At 41.5% G+C, this 12,319-nt stretch overlaps 1 protein-coding gene and 1 pseudogene across 4 annotated transcripts in view; one reads left to right on the top strand and one right to left on the bottom strand.

Annotated features, from left to right (window-relative positions):
• Positions 1 to 12,319, top strand: part of LOC116478762 (zinc finger protein 91-like) — a 166,798-nt gene that overhangs the window by 88,374 nt on the left and 66,105 nt on the right. The window lies entirely within an intron of this gene.
• LOC116478788 (cdc42 effector protein 3-like) lies at positions 9,825 to 10,587 on the bottom strand (annotated as a pseudogene).

Here is a 12,319-nt window from a genome sequence, read left to right as displayed (position 1 = left end):
TGTTTTGTTTTTTGAGAAGGAGTTTTGCTCTCTCGCGCGGGCTGGAGTGCAGTGGCGTGATCTCGGCTCACCGCAACCTCTGCCTCCCGGGTTCAAGCGATTCTCCTGCCTCAGCCCTAGTAGCTGGGATTACAGGCCCCTGCCACCACACCAGGCCAATTTTTTTTATTTTTCGGAGAGACGGGGTTTCACCTTGTTGGCCAGGCTGGTCTCGAACTCCTGACCTCAGGTAATCCACCCACCTTGGCCTCCAAAAGTGCTGGAATTACAGGCATGAACCACCGCGCCTGGCCTAGTTTCTTAATTTTTACAATCTAGGTAGAAATATCCTGGTTATGTAATCAGAGCTTAATTGGCAGTCTGTAGTTGCTTAAGCCTAAATTTTGTTTCTGCCAATGTAGTAATTTACCAGAAAATGCTCTTGAGTTTAGATTTTTATTTTTAGAAGTAGAAATCCGGGGACTAGAGCCACCTCAATCTAATTGCCTGCCACTTAATTATTCTCACACTCCAAAGGGGACGATTTTTCCCTGAATTTTTTACATGTGTCTCAAGCAGGGCCTCAAGTCCACTCCTCATCCCCTGTTCCTCCAGCCTAACTCTGGCTTGCTGTAAAATACTAAATTTCCAGTTTCGTCTGACATTCCCAAATGCCAATTTCCCCTCCCTAATAAACTTTATCAACTATTTGTCCTGTAGTGTACGTTTTGATACTAATTTTAATCATTTTTATTTTTAATTTTTGAGACAGAGCCTTGCTCTGTCACCCAGGCTGGAGTGCAGTTACGCAGTCTAGGCTCACTACAACCTCCACCTACTGGGCTCAAATGATTCTCCTGTCTCAGTCTCCCAAGTAGCTGGAATTACAGGCGCCCACAACCACGTCTGGCTAACTTTTGTATTTTTAGTACAGACAGAGTTTCACTATGTTGGCCAGGCTGCTCTCGAACTCCTGGCCTCAAGTGGTCCGCCCACTTCGGCCTCCCAAAGAGTTGAGATTACAGACATGAGCCACCGCATCTGGCCAATTAATTTGTTTTTTGACAAAGCATTTGATGGCACATTTAAAAAGATTTGTTTTCTTTTTGTAAATACTTCCTATGAGAAGAAAGCAAAGAATAATCTCCTGACACTGTATTGTAAAATATCTCTGCGTTTTTTTCGTCTGTTCTCCCTAGACACAGATATCTTACCAGAATGTTTTTGGGTCAGGTTTTCCTTTTGGAAACTTTATAGGGTGATGTGTCTTCAGTCACCCTTCAGTTTTCTCTTGGGACCTAGGTTTCAGTACTGTATGGGGGTAAACCAAGATACCCACCATGGCTATGTGTGCTAGAGTGTCTAGTGAATATCAGCTTCTGGGTCATATTCTCTCATAGGACAACCTGAGGTATTGAGTTTAGCTTCTCAAGTGTGGACGTGGATGCCCTGAGGCTAAGAGGCATTTCCTGGTGCACTTTTTTTTTTTTAAAGTTAATTCCTTGAGACATTAATATTGCCTTCACCCAATTCAGCTTTCATTTCTTGGAGACACATTGCTGGTCAGCCAATCAGATACTAGTACTGAGGAGAAAACAAATAATTTCTGCCTCCTGGATTCCTTTAGGGGGCAGAAAAATAGTGCAAGAAAAATAGTAAAAAAATTTCTAGAAAAAAAAACCTAGCACTCCAAAAGACAAAAAAAAACAAAAAACAAAAACAAAAAAAACACAAAAGACTGACCCCAGTTAGATGGTGTAAGAACTTGCAGAGTATAATGTGCCTGAGGCACTCACTGGGGCATAGTTCAGAGTCTCCTGAGAGGGGGTTATTGAGCACTTAAGTGAGCAGGACAATCTTATTGAATGGCCTGACTTGACACATGAGGAAGACATATCTGTATCTTGAAAAGCTTTCTTCACTTATTTTGACCTAAGGGTTTTTTATTTATTTATTTATGAGTCGAAGTCTTGCTCTGTCGCCCAGGCTGGAGTGCAATGGTGTGCTCTCAGCTCACTGCAACCTCTGCCTCCTGGGTTCAGACATTCAAGGAATTCTCCTGTCTCAGCCTCCCCAGTAGCTGGGATTACAGACATGCACCACCACTCCCAGCTAATTTTTGTATTTTTAGTAGATAACGGCGTTTCACCACGTGGCCCAGGATGTTCTCAAATTCCTGCCCTCATGGTCCTTCCACCTTGGCTTCCCAAAGTGCTGAGATTACAGATGTGAGCTGCCGTGCCTGGTTCTATATCCTGATATTTTGATTTTTGAGTTTAATGCTAAATTTTATGTGATGAAACTTGGTATCTCCTAGAAGTGTTCCCATGTGCCTATTTTTTTTCTTTTTTCTTTTTTTTTTTTTTTGAGACGGAGTTTCTCTCTTGTCACCCAGGCTGGAGTGGAGTAGTGCAATCTCAACTCACTGCAACCTCTGCCTTTTGGGTTAGAGTGATTCTCCTGCCTCAGCCTCCCGAGTAGCTGGGATTACAGGCGCTTGCCACCATGCCCGGCTAATTTGTGTATTTTTGGTAGAGATGGGGTTTCACCATGTTGGCCAGTCTGGTCTCGAACTCCTGCCCTCAGGTGATCCACCCACCTCGGCCTCCCAACCTGCTGGAATTACAGGCATGAGCCACTGTGCCCGGCTGACTAATTGTATGCTACATGATTTTTGATACAAATAATAACATAATATATTTATTGTCTGAAAGGAATAAATACTTTTGCTTTTCTTACTGAGGTATAAGATGTAAGCACCTTAAACTTTTCTTCCCTTATATGAACAGTTTGCGTAATTTTGCTGAGTTATTCTACCACCTAGTTATAGTTTCAAAAACCAAGTTAATAACTCTGACATAGAAATTAAAGCTTAAACCCAGGGACTCCAAGCTAAGTCTAATATTGAGCCTGCAAAAGGAGGTTTTTAAAGACCCAGTTAGTTCCTTCTGGGGAGCCTCCCCTGCAGATGTCCCAGTTTGCTCACCTCAGCTATGGAAGAAGCCTCTATACTGAGACAATCTACAGAGCCCTGGAAAGCTGGCAACCCACACACAGATGCAGTTAATGTTTTGTTGTTTTTTTTTTTTTTTTTTTTTTTTTTGAGACGGAGTCTCGCTCTGTTGCCCAGGCTGGAGTGCAGTGGCGCAATCTCGGCTCACTGCAAGCTCTGCCTCCCGAGTTCACGCCATTCTCCTGCCTCAGCCTCTCCGAGTAGCTGGGACTACAGGTGCCCGCCACCATGCCCAGCTAATTTTTTTTTATTTTTAGTAGAGATGGGGTTTCACCGTGGTCTCGATCTCCTGACCTCGTGATCCGCCCGCCTCGGCCTCCCAAAGTGCTGGGATTACAAGCGTGAGCCACCGCGCCCAGCCCGTTAATGTTAATAATGTTAATATAAAAGGGTATTGGGAGGGTCTTACTAAAGATGAAGTTGTTATTGTTTTGAGGCAGTTTCTAGACTTTTTAAAATAAAAGTTAGATGTATGTAAAAACTTGAATTTCAAAGGAGTATTGCAACAGGAGGAAGTAGCGACTATAAGATTTTTAAAGATTGCAAAGATTAGGCAGAAAATGGCTTTTTTTCCTAGGGAAAAGCAAACAAGATTAGTAAGGAGGTAGGAGGGGAATGTTTAAATGGAGGGTAATAAAATCAGATTTTGAGAATGTTTTACCCTGAAGTCAGCATATCCTTAGGATAAACATAAAATGGGGTTGTATGGTGGCTCAGACTGAGGGTAGCTCAAAGTTCAGGAGCCTGTGGGAAGAAAATAAACAAGTTCAGTTTGATTAAGAAGTATTTTATGTTTACCACTGAAGACAAAGTCAGCTTATTTTTAATGAGAAAAAGTAGAAAATGCGCAAAGTGTTTTTCTGCCTGTGTAATAGGTAAGAAAAGAGAGCAAAAAAATAGATGCTGTCAAGGTTTCAGAGAAGGGAATACTTATACATTGCTGTTAACAGTGTACATTAATTCAACCATTGTAAAAAGCAGTGTGGCAATTCCTCACAGAACTAAAAACAGAATTACCATTTCACCAAGCAACCTCATCATTGGGTATATACTCAAAGAAATACAAATTATTCTCTCATAAAGACACATGCACAAGGGTGTTCACTGCAGCACTATGCACAATGGCAAAGACATGGAATCAACTTGAATGCCTATCAATGGTAGACTGAATAAAGAAAATATGGTATGATCAGGCACAATGGCTCATGCCTGTAATCCCAGCACTTTGAGAGACCAAGGCAGGTGGATTGCGTGAGCTCAGGAGTTTCAGACCAGCCTGAGCAATATGGGAAAATCCCATCTATAAAAATGCATCTCTAAAAAAAATACAATAAGAAAAATTAGTTAGGCATGGTGGCACATGCCTGTGGTCAGAGCTACTTGGATGGCTGAGGAACAAGAGTATTGCTTGGCCCACCACGATGGCTCATGCCTGTAATCCCAGAACTTTGGGAGGCCAAGGTGGGCGGATCACCTGAGGTCAGGAGTTCAAGACCAGCCCGGCCAACATGGTGAAACCCTGTCTCTACTCAAAATACAAAAATTAGTCGGGCGTGTTGGTGGTAGGCATCATAATGAAAAGGATTCCCCCCCCAATAAAGTGTTCTTGGAGAACACAAAAGATAGAGAATTTTATTAATCACAGCTGTTTATTATCTATGTACTTCATCTTTTTCCACCTTTATTCTTGGTCTTATACATTTTTTTCACATGACTTTGTTGGGGTTGTACCTTTTTTTTTATTTGTTTGTTTGAGACGGAGTTTTGTTGCCCAGGCTGGAGTGTAATGGCACAATCTCAGCCCACTACAACCTCCGTCTCCCGGATTCAAGTGATTCTCCTGCCTCCGCCTCCCAAGTAGCTAGGATTACAGGCATGTGCCACCATGCCTGGCTAATTTTGTATTTTTACTAGAGACAGGGTTTCTCCATGTTGGTCAGGCTGGTCTTGAACTCCTGATCTCAGGTGATTCGCCTGTCTCAGCCTCCTGAAGTGGTGGAATTACAGAAGTCAGCTGCCGCGCCTGTCCTGGGTTGTATCTTTTATGTGAAAATGGTAAATATGACTACAGTGTTCTGCTGAGTTCTGTGAGTAGCTCTAACAAATTAGTAAATTTCAGTAACATTATGGGAGTCCCCAGTTTCTAAACAGTATCTCAGAAGCATAGATGGGCTTATAGAGTTTGTGACTGGAATCTGCAGTGAGGACAAAGTTGTGGGACTGAGCCCTGAATCAAGGTCTGTGCTGACTCTTGGTGGTGTCAGAATTGAAGTGTTAGACAATAAGTTGGTGTTGGAGAATTGCTTGGTGTTCAGCAAACTCTACAGATTTGGTGCCAGAAGAAAGATATCACAGACTCCTGGATTAGAATAAACCTCTGGGTGTCCAGGAATGAGAGGCTGTGCTCTTTACACAGGCTGTCACACTGTGCCTTGTTCTGTGATTCCAGCTCCCCTTCTAGGATGACAGAGGACCTAAAACTTAGAGGAAAGGAGCTCTGATGGCAGATCCTCTTTTGCCGCAGCCACCACCACAAGATTTTCACCCACTCACTAACATACCCACTAGACATTAATGTGTCCACACCTCTCCCAGGACAGGGAACCACACTCAGGAATTTTACTACAGCATTTTTGATCCTAGTGTTTTTTTCGCCAAAAACTTTTACAGAAGTGTCTCCAAGTCTTCTGGCATATTCCCACCTCCAGACGCTGAATCTGCAGCAGCAACCTGTTTTGTCCACCAGCCTGGGTTCTGGACCACCTGTTTATAAACTCATCTGCCTGCATGGACCCAGAAATAAATCAGAGTACAGCCCCACCTGGGCCACTATCTGTAGCACAAACCAGTCCTTCTACCTGGAGTGTACTCTTCCCCACCCAGGGAGTTTTTTTTTTTAACTTCTATTTTTGGTTTAGGGGTATACATGCAGGTTTGTTATACAGCTAAAATTGTGTCATGGTGGTTTTGTGTATAGATTATTTTGTAACTAAGGTACTAAGTATAGCACCAAAGAGGTATTTTTTCTGACCCTGTTTCTCCTGCCACCCTCCACCCTCAACTAGGCTTCAGTGTCTGTTGTTCCCCTCTGTGTTCATGTTTTTATTATTTAGCTCTTACTTATAAATAACCTGCATTTGGTTTTCCATTTCCGCATTAGTTTTTCTTTTCTTTTCTTTTCTTTTCTTTTCTTTTCTTTTCTTTTCTTTCCTTTTCTCTTCTTTTCTCTCCTCTCCTCCCCTTCCCTCTCCCTCTCCCTCTCCCTCTCTCCTCCTCTCCACAGTTTCACTCTTGTCACCCAGGCTGGAGTGCAATGGCGTGATCTTTGGTCACTGCAACATCCGCCTCCTGGGTTCAAGCAATTCTCCATCCCCAGCCTCCCAAGTAGCTTGGGATTACAGGTGCCCACCACCATGCCTGGCTAATTTTTGTATTTTTTAAGAGAGACGGGGTTTCACCATAATGGCCAGGCTGGTCTCCAACTCCTGACCTCGGGTGATTTGCCTGCCTCGGCCTCCCAAAGTGCTGGGATTACAGGCGTGAGCCACTACGTCTGGCCTCTGCATTAGTTTTCCAAGAATAATGGTCTCCAGCTTCATGTTGCTATAAAGGGCATAATCTTGTTTTTTCTGTACCACTTCCATGTTGCTTTGTTTACTGTAGTTCTGTAGTATAATTTGAAAACAGGTAATGTGTGCCTTCAGTTTTGTTGTTTTGCTTATATTTACTTTGGCTATTCAGACTCTTTTTTGATTTTATATGAATTTTACAATTTGGTTTTATATGAATTATACAAAAACAATGTTTTTGGTTATTGTTTTCTGTTTGTTTTTTATGACCACACAGTATTCCATGATGTTTATGTATCATATTTTTTTATTATATATTTTATTTTAGAGACAGGGTCTCACTCTGTTGCCCAGGCTGAAGCGCAGTAGCATAATCTTGGCTCACTGCAACCTCCGCCTCTTGGGTTCAAGCAATTCTCCTGCCTCAGCCTACTGAGTAGCTGGGGTTACAGGTGCCCGCCACCACGTCTGGCTAATTTTTGTAGTTTTAATAGAGATGGGGTTTCACCATGTTGGCCAGGCTGGTCTGGAACTCCTGACCTTAACTGATCTGCCCACCTCTGCTTCCCAAAGTGCTGGGATTACAGGCATGAGCCACTGTGCCCGGCCTTTTTTTTTTTTTTTTTTTTTTTTTTGAGACAGTCTCACTCTTGTCTAGAATGAAGTGCAATGGTGCCATCTCAGCTCACTGCAACCTCCGCCTCCCGGGTTTAAGCGATTACCCTGTCTCAGCCTCCGGAGTAGCTGGGAGTACAGATGCCCACCACCACCATGCCCGACTAATTTTTGTATTTTTAGAAGAGATAGGGTTTCACCATGTTGGCCAGACTAGTCTTGAACTCCTGACCTCAGGTGATCCGCCCACCTTGGCCTCCCAAAGTTCTGGGATTACAAGCATGAGCCATCGTGGTAGGCCAAGCAATACTGTTGTTCCTCAGCCTTCCAAGTAGGTGGGGCCACAGGTGTGTGCCACCATGCCTAACTAATTTTTCTTACTGTATTTTTTTTAGAGATGCATTTTTATAGATGGGATTTTCCCATATTGCTCAGGCTGGTCTGAAACTCCTGAGCTCACGCAATCCACCTGCCTTGGTCTCTCAAAGTGCTGGGATTACAGGCATGAGCCATTGTGCCTGATCATACCATATTTTCTTTATTCAGTCTACCATTGATAGGCATTCAAGTTGATTCCATGTCTTTGCTATTGTGAATAGTGCTGCAGTGAACACCCTTGTGTATGTGTCTTTATGAGAGAATAATTTGTATTTCTTTGAGTATATACCCAATGATGAGGTTGCTTGGTGAAATGGTAATTCTGTTTTTAGTTCTGTGAGGAATTGCCACACCGCTTTTTACAATGGTTGAATTAACGTACACTGTTAACAGCAATGTATAAGTATTCCCTTTTCTCTGAAACCTTGACAGCATCTATTTTTTGAAATTTTAATAGCTGTTCTCACTGGTGTGGATGGCATCTCATGGTTTTTCTTGGCATTTCTCTAATGATTATTGATGAGCATTTTATTATATGCTTGATAGCCAAATATTTGTCTTCTTTCGAAAAACATCTTTTTCATGTTTCTTGTCTACTTTTTAATGAGGTATTTTTTTCTTGTAAACTTAATTTTAAGTTCCTTATGGATTCTGGATATTAGACCTTTGTCAGAAGCATAGTTTGCAAATATTTTCTGTTATTCTGTAGGTTGTCTGTTTATTGTGTTGATAGTTTCCTTTTCTTTGAAGGAGATTTTTAGTTTAATTAGGTCCAATTTGTCAATTTTTACTTTCGTTGAAATTGCTTTTGGTATTTTCATCATGAAATCTCTGCCAGTTTCTATATCTAGAATGGTATTTCTTCAGTTATCTTCCAGGGTTTTTTATCATTTTAAAATTAACATTTCAGTCTTTAATTAATCTTGAGTTGATTTTTGTGTATGGTGTAATAAAGGGGTCCAGTTTGTGCTAGCTGGTTATTCCACAACCATTTATTAAACAGGGAATTCTTTCCACATTTCTATTGTTACTTTTGGTGAAGATCAGATGGTTGTAAGTGTGTGGCATTATTTCTGGGCTCCCTATTCTGTTACATTCATCTATGAGTTTGTTTCTGTACCAGTTCCATGTTGCTTTGTTTACTGTAGCTTTGTAGTATAATTTGAAAACAGGTAATGTAATGCCTTCAGCTTTGTTGTTTTGCTTATGTTTACTTTGGCTATTCAGACTCTTTTTTAGTTTTATATGAATTTTACAACAGTTTTTTTTTTCATTCTGTTAAAAATATTTTTGTCACTTGATATTGAATAGCATTAAATCTAAATTTTGCAGGACAGTATGATCACTTTTATCATATTGATTTTTTCTATTTATGAGCGTAAAGTTGTTTTCCATTTGTGCCATTCTGACTTCTTTAAGCATTGTTTTGTAATTCTTATAGAGATCTTTCACCTTCCTGGTTAGCTGTATTCTTAGATATTTTATTCTTTTTGTAGCAATTGTGAATGGGATTATGTTTATCATTCATATTTGGCTTGGATGTTGTTGATTCACAGGGATGCTACTAATTTTTGTCTTTATTTTGTATCCTAAAATTATTTTTTTCCAAAGGCATGTAAAAATATATTTTTACTTTAAAAATAACTTAGTTACAGTAATACTTTGCCCGTATCTTACCAACATGTAGCTGACAGTTAAAATTTTGCAATATAGATATAATATATAGGGATATATAAGAACTACGAGAAAATCTCCAAAACCCATAAAGTTCAAATGTGAAAACAGGAAAGTTTTAACACTGGAGAATTCTCTATGGTGAGCCCAAGCAATATATAGAAAAGAGTCTAGAAAAAAGGCTGAGGTGTTAAATACGTTTTTACTTCCTCTTGCTCAGAAAATGTTGGAGTGCTGTAAAGTTCTGTAAATTTCTAATGTGACTTGCCCAGCCCTTCGTAGCTAGTGCCAATCCTGGCCAAGCCAGATTTCTTGTGTGTCTGCAAACAATATGTGAGCCAAACATCACCAATGCCTGCTGAAAATGGGTTCTGACTGACGGATTTCCTCGTTTTGCCAAGACAGGTTTTTTTTTTTTTTTCTAAATTGTTTTTGCAACCAAGGCATAACAGGTAAAAAATAAAAATATAAGAATATTATTTTAGAAAATCCATCACAAAACTGCAAATACAGCTTCGGAAGCCCTTCTGTTCAACTGCGGTTAGTTTAATTTGTTTTTGTACCTTCTACCCCAAAGGAAATAAGTTGGCATCCTGTTACTTATTTTTTTCCATGACATTCAGCCCCTCATCCAAAAGCGAGGGCCCAATATCAAGCTGCAAGGAGAGGAGGGAACCTGTAAGGTCAGAGAGGGACTCCTCTGATTTAGTTTTTCCCTTGATGAGCTCTCATGATGTGGGATGGTGAAACATGTCTTCGGCTGGCCGTCGGGGTACTGTTTGGACAGGCTGGAGGAGTGACTGTCCCTGCCCTGTCTGGACTGAGATGCAGAACCGCTGGAGCCCCACGAGTTGTCTCCCTGGTGGACTGTCCCATTCTCCAACAGACTGCTTTTCTCCTGACCTTTTTCCTCCATGACGGACTCGCAGCTAAGCCTTGGTAATTTTGCTGGCCCAAAGGACTCCTGTTTGGAATTAAAGTTCACTGGTGACAATAAGAGCAACATGAGAGCTTGGGACCCTCCAGTGATCGTGAGGGAGATGGTATTTTTGACCACTGAGGAGGGTGTTTCTGTGAACACAGAGTCTGAGGTGCTGTTGGCCCAGAAGAACTTATTATGCCCAGGGAACGGACCCAGGTGTGCTTTCTCCTAGTTTCCAGGTAAAAGCTCATTGTTCCCTTGAAGTAAGGAAATATCTCCAAAGACGTCGTGCTTGGCCCTCTTTGCTGATTTGGATGGTGTGGCAAAAGTCTCCAAGAGGGGGACTGATGATATCGGGAGACAGAATGTCTCAGTTTAAATTTCTTTCCCTTCTTGTTATTGGTTGCTTTCAGGTAAATTGGGGCCTTGGCTGGCATTTTGCAATTTGAGAATGTCTATTTTGCAAACGGAAAATAGGGCAACTTTTTTTCACAGATGGTATATGTTTCTGAAGAATCTTTTTCAATAGGAACTGTTACATCATTTTTCTCAAGTGGCTTCAGAAGTGGCTCTAGCTGTGCGTAGTTCCGGCGTGGTGGGCGGTGACCCGCAGGGAAGCGAGGCCACCTGAGTGCACTGCCCTGGCCAGGCTGCAGCTCCCCAGGTCCCTCGCAGCCCGGGATCGGGTGGGCACGGAGGGCTGTATCCTGAAATTGTACTGAAGTTATTTGTAAGTTTAAAGAGCTATTCTGCCACGACTCTATGGTTTTCCTGATGTAGAATCCTGCTGTCTGCAAACAGGGATAGTTTGACTTCCTCTGTTCCTTTTTAAATGCCTTTTATTTTTATTTTAATTTTTTTTTTTTTTAGATGGAGTTTTGCTTTGTCGCCCAGGCTAGAGGGTAGTGGCACGATCTCGCTAACTACAACCTCCGCCTCCCAGGTTCAAGCGATTCTCCTGCCTCAGCTTCGTGAGTAGCTGAAGTTACAGGCACGTGACACCACGCTTGGCTAATTTTTATATTTTTAGTAGAGACAGGGTTTCACCGTGTTGGTCAGGCTGGTCTCGAACTCCTGACCTCGTGATCCACCCGCCCTGGCCTCCCAAAGTGCTGGGATTACAGGGGTGAGCCACTGCATCCAGCCAAATGCCTTTTATTTTTATCTTTTGCCTGACTGCTCTGACCAGGACTTCCAATTTTATGTTGAATAGTAGTGTTAAGAGAAGGCATCTTTGCCTTGTGTCAGTTTTCAAGGAGGAATGCTGCAAGCTTTTTTTTTTTTTTTCCTTTTTGAGATAGTCTCCCTTTGTCTCTCAGGCTGGAGTGCAGTGGCACAATCTCAGCCAACTGCAGCCTCTCCCTTCTGGGTTCAAGCGATTCTCCTTCCTCAGCCTCTTGAGTAGCTGGGATTACAGGCACTCGCCACCGCACCTGGCTAATTTTTGCATTTTTAGTAGATGGGGTTTTGCTATGTCAGCCAGGTTGATCTCAAACTCCTGACCTCAGGCGATCCACCTGCCTTGGCCTCCCAAATTGCTGAAATTACAGGAGTGAACCACTGTACCCATCCGCTTCCAGGTTTTGTTTATTCAGTATGTTGGGGCTGAGGGTTTGTCATAGATAACTTACTTTAAAGCACGTACCTTCAATGCCTAAGTTTTTGAGGATTTTTAACATGAAAGATGTTAAAATTTACCAGAAGCTTTTTCTGCATCTATTGAGATAATCTTGTGGTTTCTGTCTTTAGTAGTTCTGTTTATGTGATGAATCACATTTGTTGATTCGTATATGTTGAACCAACCTTACATTCCCCAAATAAATTCAACTTGCTCATAGTGGGTTAGCTTTTGGATATGCTGCTGGATTTTGTCAGGATTTTGTTGAAGATTTTTGTATCAGTGTTCAAAGATATTGGCCTGAATTTTTTTGGTTTGTTTTATCTCTGCCAGGTTTTGGTATCAGAATAATACTGTTCTTATATAATGAGTTGGAGAGAAGTTACATTTTCTTGATTTTTTAAAAACAGTTTTAGTAGAAATAATACCAGCACTTTTTTGTACAGACCACTTTTTTGTACGTCTGGTAGAATCCAACTGTAAATGTCTGGTCCTTGGCTTTATTTGGTTGGTAGGCTGTTTATTACAATTCAGTTTTTGAGCTTCTTGTT

The sequence above is a fragment of the Hylobates moloch genome, unplaced genomic scaffold (assembly GCF_009828535.3).
Source record: "Hylobates moloch isolate HMO894 unplaced genomic scaffold, HMol_V3 SCAFFOLD_12, whole genome shotgun sequence".
Taxonomy (NCBI): Eukaryota; Metazoa; Chordata; class Mammalia; order Primates; family Hylobatidae; genus Hylobates; species Hylobates moloch.
The sequence above is the reverse complement of the archived record's forward strand: the minus strand, read 5'-3'. Positions and strand labels throughout refer to the sequence as shown.